At 44.6% G+C, this 8,680-nt stretch overlaps 1 long non-coding RNA gene across 1 annotated transcript; it reads right to left on the minus strand.

The window, feature by feature from the left end:
• Window positions 1–1,487: 1,487 nt before the first annotated feature.
• LOC307215851 lies at window positions 1,488–5,487 on the minus strand. The gene is made up of 3 exons (XR_013838675.1): window positions 5,399–5,487; window positions 2,806–2,885; window positions 1,488–1,559 (listed from the first exon to the last, which is right to left on the minus strand). It is a non-coding gene; the product is annotated as an uncharacterized lncRNA (long non-coding RNA).
• Between the last annotated feature and the right edge of the window lie 3,193 nt (window positions 5,488–8,680).

Below are 8,680 nucleotides of genomic sequence, written 5' to 3' on the forward strand. Positions count from 1 at the left end.
ATCTCAAAGGTAAAGAATCCCTGGATGGTTAAGTCCAGTCAAAGGTGACGATGGGGTTGTGGTGCTCATCTCACTTTCAGGCTGAGGGAGCTGGTGTTTGTCCACAGACAGCTTTCCGGGTCATGTGGCCAGCAGGACTAAACCGCTTCTGGAGCAACAGGACACTGTGACGAGTGCCAGAGCGCACGGAAACACCGTTTACCTTCCCACCGAAGTGGTGCCTATTTATCTAGTTGCACTGGCATGCTTTCGAACTGCTAGGTCGGCAGGAGCTGGGACAGAGCAACGGGAGCTCACCCTGTCACTGGGATTCGAACCGCCAACCTTCCGATCAGCAAGCCCGAGATGAAATCGCTTCTCCGAGTGATACAAGCTGAGGTGCATCTCAACTTTTCCGGCACTTGTCGAACTACAGCTCCCAACTGTTGCAAATCTTGCTGGGCTGATGGGAGTTGTAGTACAACCACATGGACAGACAAAGGTTCCCGAAACCTGATCTACATGCTCTAAAAAGCAATTGTCACCACTTGGCTTTATAGCGGACGGGTTTAAACAAATCCCATTTCTTCTTTCTTTCACAATCCTATATCTTGGTTAGAGCCTAGAGGTACTACTTCCCAACTTTGATATGGGATCTTTATAGTTAAAGAAGAGTAATTGTTGCAGCTTGGTGAAGATTCTTCTATGTATATATCCAGCTTTTTGACTTAAGGAACAAGACTGGAGACACAGGACCTCACCTTCTCCTTGAAAAATGGGGCTCGAGGTATGGCAAGAATTAGGTTCAGTTTATATTTTAATCTGAATCTACCTGGTTTTCACATTTCAAAACAATATATGAACTGGAACACAACTATATTTGGAAATCTGTGCTTCTCCAAGCAAGAAAATGGAGTATATGTACACACCAAGAATCATGAAAATAGTATACAAAGTGCATTGAGGGGGAAATTGCTAGCAAAACTGTGTAAACTAGGCAACACTGTACACAATAATGTGTATATTAGAAGAAATGTACATTAAAGTACAGACAAATATCCATGAGTATTTTTTTCACGCATACTGATTCTGAAATGTGGCAAATTGATCTGAAGATTGTTAAAAAAGAAAAACGAGACAAACCCAAATTGACCAATTTCTCCATCCCTAGGATACTTAGGGAAGTTTTTAAAGGTTGATGTTGTCTTGTGTTTTTAATATTTTGTTGGGAGCCGCCCAGAGTGGCTGTGGCAACCCAGTCAGATGGGCAGCATATTATTATTATTATTATTATTATTATTATTATTATTATTAGTCTTTTCCCCTAAAATGGAGTGGGAAACTGAGACAATACAAATTAATCAATGTAAAAGTGAATCAAATCGATTTCTTTTCTAATAACTGGACCCTGAAAGCTCCCAAATTTAAAGAAGAACTTTAAATCCAGCAGATTATTACTGTAAAATAAACTGAAGAAAATATATTAGCTCCTATTTCCCTTGTCAACAAAAAGCAGCCACCTCCAGAGTAGAATCGTAGCAGCCTCTCTGTAGTCAAAGCACTAGGCAGGAGGTGATGTTCTGGAGTGCAAAGCAAAAAGTCATTCTGCCCCCCCCCATACTCGCCAACCCAGTAGAACTGAAAGATAGTGGAGAGACCAAGTGAATGTAATTATACATGCTGGAATGTAGCCAAGCTGCTGTGACTGTTAGAACAACCCTCCTGTTTCAAAACATGCCACAGAATCCTTAATAACCATATTTTGTAAGGCCTGAATTTATATGATAGACAAAGGGAAGCTATAAAAATGCTCATTATTTTCAAAAGCGTCAAGGCTACTGTCTGCATATTCCAAACAGGGGTGTGTGTGTGAAGGGGGAGTTATATTTTGTGGATTAAACTCATTTATTATTATTTTTATTATTATTAATAATAATAAACACTTTATGGGGGTTCTGCTCCAATGGAAATATTCCAGATTTTCCTCCAAAATATGTCTGTATTTTAGCACACACCCACACACACCCTGCTATTGAAAACAGGGAAATATTTTGTTCTTCCCAAGGAAATTTTGGCTGAAAATTATATTAGCAAGCAGAGGACTTACTTATTTTAAAACTAGCTGTAGAAAGGTTAGTGCTTCATGGACCAACTTTCCAAGGGGGAATGAGCGTTATTTTGTAAATACAAGCTGCAGCTCTTATCGTAAGACAGAAAAGAGGCTAGGTGCCAACCTTGTAACTTTCCCCTTGAAAAAGAGACAGATCCGTAGCAATTATTTATCTCGTGACTCTGAAGAGCATCACCAACCGATTTCTGATCGAGGTACTGTTGAAAGCACAAGAGCAGGCTAGGTCAGTTTCTTCTGGTCAGCTGGCAACACTGCTGATCACAGCAGTACTGCAATTGCACTTGATCACAAATACGTCAATGCCATGGTAAAAAAACCCCAACTGCTTATTTTGGAGCATTCCTACTAGGTTGTGTTTGCCAAGCGGACAAATTGTCTGATCCACAGTCCTGCTTGGGTTCGTTTTCTTCTGATTTTCATTGGTGACGTTCTTCTTTATACAACTTTATACTTTAAACTGCCCTGTGATCCTTGGATGAATAACAGTAAATAATAATAATAATAATAATAATAATAATAATAATAATAATAATAATACTTTTTAAAAAAATTTCCTCCCATTAGCTTCAGTGGTGCTGGGGAATATTTATTTATTTATTAAAAAAATATTTATATACCACTGTGTCCTAAAGGAGTCAAAGCAGCTTACAGCAACCAAACATAAAACCAGGCTTTTTCCCCTAGCTGGAACTCACCAGGGCTCACATCTGGCATCTCTCAGTTGGAAACCATTGCCATTAGAAGAGAACAAGGGGAAACTGCGGTACCTCTTTTTCTAGAAAAATAGGACTGCATAAGACCATACAAAAGTTAAAAGCAGACATCAATTAACCATTGTCATCAAATGAATCTTGAAAAGTTGAAAACTGTTGAGGAGTTAGACCCTCGCATCTTTCATATCTTCCGGCAAGTAGGCAACCAGGTAACCTCTTACCAGCTCTGGGTCTCAGGGTCTCAGGTAAGATACTGATGTTATGCTCATAAAGTAAGAGTGAGTTGTTGCAGGAGGGATAAAAACCTTTGATTATTCAGGGCTATTTTAGGGGTTCGGGGACATGGGTGGCGCTGTGGTCTAAACCACAGAGCCTCTTGGGCTTGCCAATCAGAAAGTCAGCTGTTCAAATCCCTGTAACAGGGTGAGCTCCCGTTGCTCTGTCCCAGCTCCTGCCAACCTAGCAGTTCAAAAGCACACCAGTGCAAGTAGATAAATAGGTACCGCTGCGGCAGGAAGGTAAAGGGCGTTTCCGTGCACTCTGGTGTCCATCACGTGTCCCGTTGCGCCAGAAGCGGTTTAGTCATGCTGGCCACATGGCCCGGAAAGCTGTCTATAGACAAACGCATGCTCCTTTGGCCTGAAAGCCAGATGAGTGCCATGACCCCATAGTCGCCTTTGACTGGACTTAACCACCCAGGGGTCCTTTACCTTTTACCTTATTTCAGGGACTCTCATGGAACTGGTTGAACCAAAGTACATCTTGCTCCGATTCAGGCCCCAAATGTTAGCAAATTTAATATGGGGGCATCTCAAATTCACAACCTAAGAACATGTTACCAAAGTAGTATAATGGTATTAAGGTGCAGGCCACACACCTGCGTTTCTGATGACACCCCCAAACATCTTGTAAGAATTAAGCTATTTTTGTTAATAATAATAAAAAAGAATTAGGCTGGGTACCAATAATTGCTTTTAGGCATTGTCACCTATGGGAGACACACCCATCTCTTTTATCCTTAGGTTGTCTTTGACCAGATTATACAGGCTTTTTTTTTTTTTTTACAATGTAATTTTTATTCAATTTCCAATTTTTTAACAAGCGGACTTCAAATTAAATAGTTACATTGATTCAACAGATTTCATGACACCTTCAACTCTCTGAGACAATCTGTTCCTACCCTCAGAAACCAATGACCGCTCCCCACTTAAAACGGGGGGCGCCCTTTGCGTGGACGCGTGCAGCCCTGGATCTGGAGTGGCCCCATCAGCATAGGCTTTGCCTTCCCTCAGGTGGGATACCTGGAGGTCCCCGCCTACCCCAGTGAGTTGTCCAATCCCACCTGGGGGAAGCGTTGCCAGGGAAACCAGGCCAGGTAGGGGGAGGGATTACCTGCCCACACAATAGAGGGTGGATCTTACCTGATAATCCTCACTTGGCTCCAGAGCTTCTCCCACCCTACCCACCCTCAGTTAATGTCTTCTTTTGCAGGTTAACTTTTCTTCATAGGTTTTGCAGGTTAACCTTTCTCCACAGGTATGCAGGCGCTGCTACGATAAGGTCGCTGTTAAAGGGCCGGAAAGGAATTTCCCTGCATTGGCAGGTTTCGCCTTTCCCATAGCAAAACGTCACAACTTTGGCGGTATCAGGCCTTGGGCGGAATCCTTTAGTCCATCTTCCTCTTTGCGGCGGCGATACCAGGGTTCCCCGTTAAAGGGGTTTCTGAAGGGAGGCTTTGGCCGTACGCCGAAAGGTCGTCATTGCTCTCCCCTGCGGCGGCGTAACGGGGGCGGCTATCTCTGCTTGAACATTTGTTCTCCAGAGCCGGCCCATCCCCCCCCCACACACTGGATAACCCTGATGCTCCCTAGGTCCCCGGCTGGGGACTGGGGAGGGAGAACGCCCAATGCCTGAGCCAAGGTCTACCCACATTTGAAATTTAATAAAGTTGTGGCCAATTTAATCCCATAGCACGTTGTCTAGAGTCGTTATTCCACATGACGGGGGGGGGGGAACCACTCGGGATCTGGGGACTCCGCCTGTCCATGCAACGGGCTCCCTGGCAAAGTTGCAAGGAGCCAGCTGGGCTCCAGACTCACAGTTCAGGATCTTTCAAGGTACCAATAAAATACGATATTCACACGATACTTTTGGACGAGAGTGGTTCACGGGTGTCAACCCATGCAAGCACAGCTACAACTCCTTATCTTTATCTGGCCAGAAAACAGAAGAAAACAGAAGATCATGGCGAGACCTGCACAACCAAATCAAATCCAGCTCTCCTCTACATGTGAGGATCAGTTGCCCTCAGTCAGCATGAGTCCAGTGAAGCTGATGATATTAAACCAATTTACATTATTGGAGTATTCGGCCCCCCAAGTATCTAGTTTGTGTTTATAGCAAATGATTTACCAATGAGCTACAGATCGAGAGGTTTTTTCCATGGCTGAAATTATCCAGTGAATGATTCTGAACAATGAGTTGATGTGAGGGAACGGCCTCGGAGACAATCAACAAGCAGAGAGGAGGCAGAAAGCTGCTGGATAAATGGTATAATGAATTATGAATTACCCACCTAGCTGGATTGTTTAACCATGAGTCCAATTCAATTCGACAAAGTACTTAAGCAAACGTGTCATATTAGGAGTCGGGCGAGGATCTGCTCCAATGTCCAGCTCTCGGTAACTTTGCTTATTCGTCATTTCCATGCGCGTTAAACTCAGCCCCACCCAGAAAAATATTAATAAAATGCCCCACGCTTAACTCTTTTTTCACACTGCCCTAAATGCACGTCTAAATAAACCTCTTAACATCCCCACTATATTGTGCAATGAACGTTTTCCTGTACGCTAGAGTGATTCCTGCTCTCTCTCTCTCTCTTTTTTTTACCAAACACAATCCCCATGAAATACTGTGGTAAACATTTCACAGAATACTACAGCAAACACTCTTCCCATTATCAGATTAGCCATTTCACTGAGCACCACATTAACCACACGTTTAAATACTGAGAAAAGACATACAGCCTCTTCTTTCGACTGCGCCTCGTTACCCTCCCTAAATCCATATTTCTTGATGTGGGGTTGACCGGCCTTCGCGCCCCCCCCCCCCTTCGCCATGCATGCAAGCAAACAATTGCCCAAGCAACACCCCCACCCACAATATCCTCCTCCCCGGCCCAACACTTTATTTTCAGCTTGGCTCAGACTGGAGGAGCTTTTCGCATGGTTGGGGGATTTTTCATTGAGGGAATAGTAGCTACTTCGTGCAACAACAACAACAACAAGGCACATTGAGGGAATCTATCTTGAGTAGTTTTGCCTGTGATGGGGAGAGATCAGTTACCACCTCGCCTGCCTGCCCACAACGAAAGACATGAGATCTGGCGCATGATGGCTGGGGCTCTGAGTTACAAAGCTTTGTTTGGGTTTTACAGGTGTGCCGTAATGTCAGCAAAATTACTGTGCTTCAAGCTTTCAATGGATTCATCTTTAGCAAGCGTTTAAGAGGCATGAATGCATCTCCATTGCTGACTGTCAAGATTGAACCTGCACTTCTCTTCAGCTTTTCTTGTTTCTCCGCCCCCCCTTCTTCCTTCCCCCCTCTTTTTTTTTTAACTTGCAATTTGATGTTTGATCATTTGAAGCAATGAGGCGGAGGGTAATTTACGTTATCAGGGAGGTATGAGGGGTGCTCGGAACCCAGACGCGAGGCCCATTCGCCTGCTAAAGCACCATCGTAATGTAATGAGACTCCAGTCAAGTGCAGCTAGTAATGGAGAGGAACGCTTTCCATTCATCTGCCTACCTGAACCTCCATGGAATATGACAATAACTTTTACGCAGGAGAAGGAGGAGGAGGAGGGGTGGGCAAAGTGTAAAGAGCCACCACACTGGGGGAGATCTCCAGAATCTTTCCCAAGCCTTCTTTCAGCTTGGGTCAGCCTAACTTCTTGAAACCCAGGGTCTGGTTAAGAGAAGGCTTCTGCGGAAAGGGCATGCATTATTTTTAATGAATGTTGCCGACTCGGGCATAGTTTGGATCAGCTCTTCAGCTATGAATTCTGGGGAAATGCCACGAATCACCTATAAGAACCCAGATGTTTAGGGAAGCACCCGTTGGTTAAGTGGGGCATGTAAAGTAAGGTGGGCTCTCTCTGGTGTTACGTTTGATCCCAAGACCCATGCCAAGTGTCACTCAGAAAGGCTTAGCTGCCTGTCGTTTTTTATGCCATTGTGACTTAAAATCACATGGCCAGCCGGTCTGCCTGCTTAGGAAGGGAAGGTGGAATTTGCCTCAGCATTCTACAGTGACATCTGTGCAGAGCTTGAAACCTGGCTATTAAGATCCACCTTGATGAACCATTAACTTTGGAAGCAGCCTTTGGAAGTCAGGGGCCTTCTGAACCTCTTTGGCTGAAACTACAGAGTTTCCCCAGGAAGCAAAGGCAGGAACGGCAAAGGTGAATCGATGAGCTGAGCTGAACATGCCTTGAGAACAGGTCGCAGAGATGAACAGAAGAAACATAGCTGGGCTGGAAGACCCACAAGGATGTTTCTGGGCTGCCCATTATTTCTGCTTCTTTTGGGCAGGTTTATTGGCGTGAATTCTCCCCCCTTCACTTCCATGTCAGCAAAAGTTTCTCGGTACACGTAGACCTTTAAAGCACATTTTTAACACATTCTTTCCCTCAAAGAATTCTGGGCACTGTAGTTGACCCCTCACAGAGTTCATATCCTCCAAAATTTCTGTGATGAAAATAGGGATGTCCTATATTATTATTATTATTATTATTATTATTATTATTATTAATGCCCCGCCCATCTGACTGGGTTGCCCCAGCCACTTTGGGTGGCTTCCAACATATAATAATAATAATAAAACATTAAACATTAAAAAAATTCCCCATACAGGGCTGCCTACAGATGTGTGCTAAAGGTTGTATGGTTACTTATCTCCTTGGCTCAGGGGTCGTATAACTCCATAAAGGTAAAGGTAAAGGGACCCCTGACCATTAGGTCCAGTCGTGGCCGACTCTGGGGTTGTGGCGCTCATCTCGCTTTATTGGCCGAGGGAGCTGGCGTACAGCTTCCGGTCATGTGGCCAGCATGACTAAGCCGCTTCTGGCAAACCAGAGCAGTGCACGGAAACGCCGTTTACCTTCCCGCCAGAGTGGTACCTATTTATCTAATTGCACTTGATGTGCTTTCGAACTGCTAGGTTGGCAGGAGCAGGGACCAAACAACAGGAGCTCACCTTGTTGCGGGGATTCGAACCGCCGACCTTCTGATCAGCAAGTCCTAGGCTCTGTGGTTTAACACACAGCACCACCCGCGTCCATACCCTCCAACATTCCTCTGATTAAAATAGGGTCGTCCTAAGAAAAAGCAAGATATTCTGGGATCAAATCAGAAACTGGGATGGCTTCTGTGAATTTGGGACTGTCCCTGGAAAATAGGGAAACTTGGAGGGTCAGTGAGTTACAGTTACAGTTACCAGCATCCCTCAACCAACTACAGTGCCCAGAATTCATAGAGGCAAATAATGCGCTTCGCTTGTGCTTTAAATGTATACTTGTGTGCACAGCCTTAATTTCTGCATGTCAGGCAGCTGTTGAAAATACAAAACTGGGGTAGGAGGGGGAAGCCTGCAACCTTTCCACTGAAGCAAATTCGGAGAGTGCTGAAGGTTGTGTTCGAGCCGTCCCTTTTCAGGTTGTAAATGTGTAAAGCTATCCTAACACTCAAGTGCTGAAATAATCTGGATGACCCTGAAAAGCCCGCCCTGACTTTCCCACCAGTTGGGAAAGAGGGAGCAGCAACGACGGGAAGCAGCACACACTGTAAACTCCAGTGAG

This window comes from Podarcis cretensis, assembly GCF_951804945.1.
Source record: "Podarcis cretensis genome assembly, chromosome: 5".
NCBI lineage: Eukaryota > Metazoa > Chordata > Lepidosauria > Squamata > Lacertidae > Podarcis > Podarcis cretensis.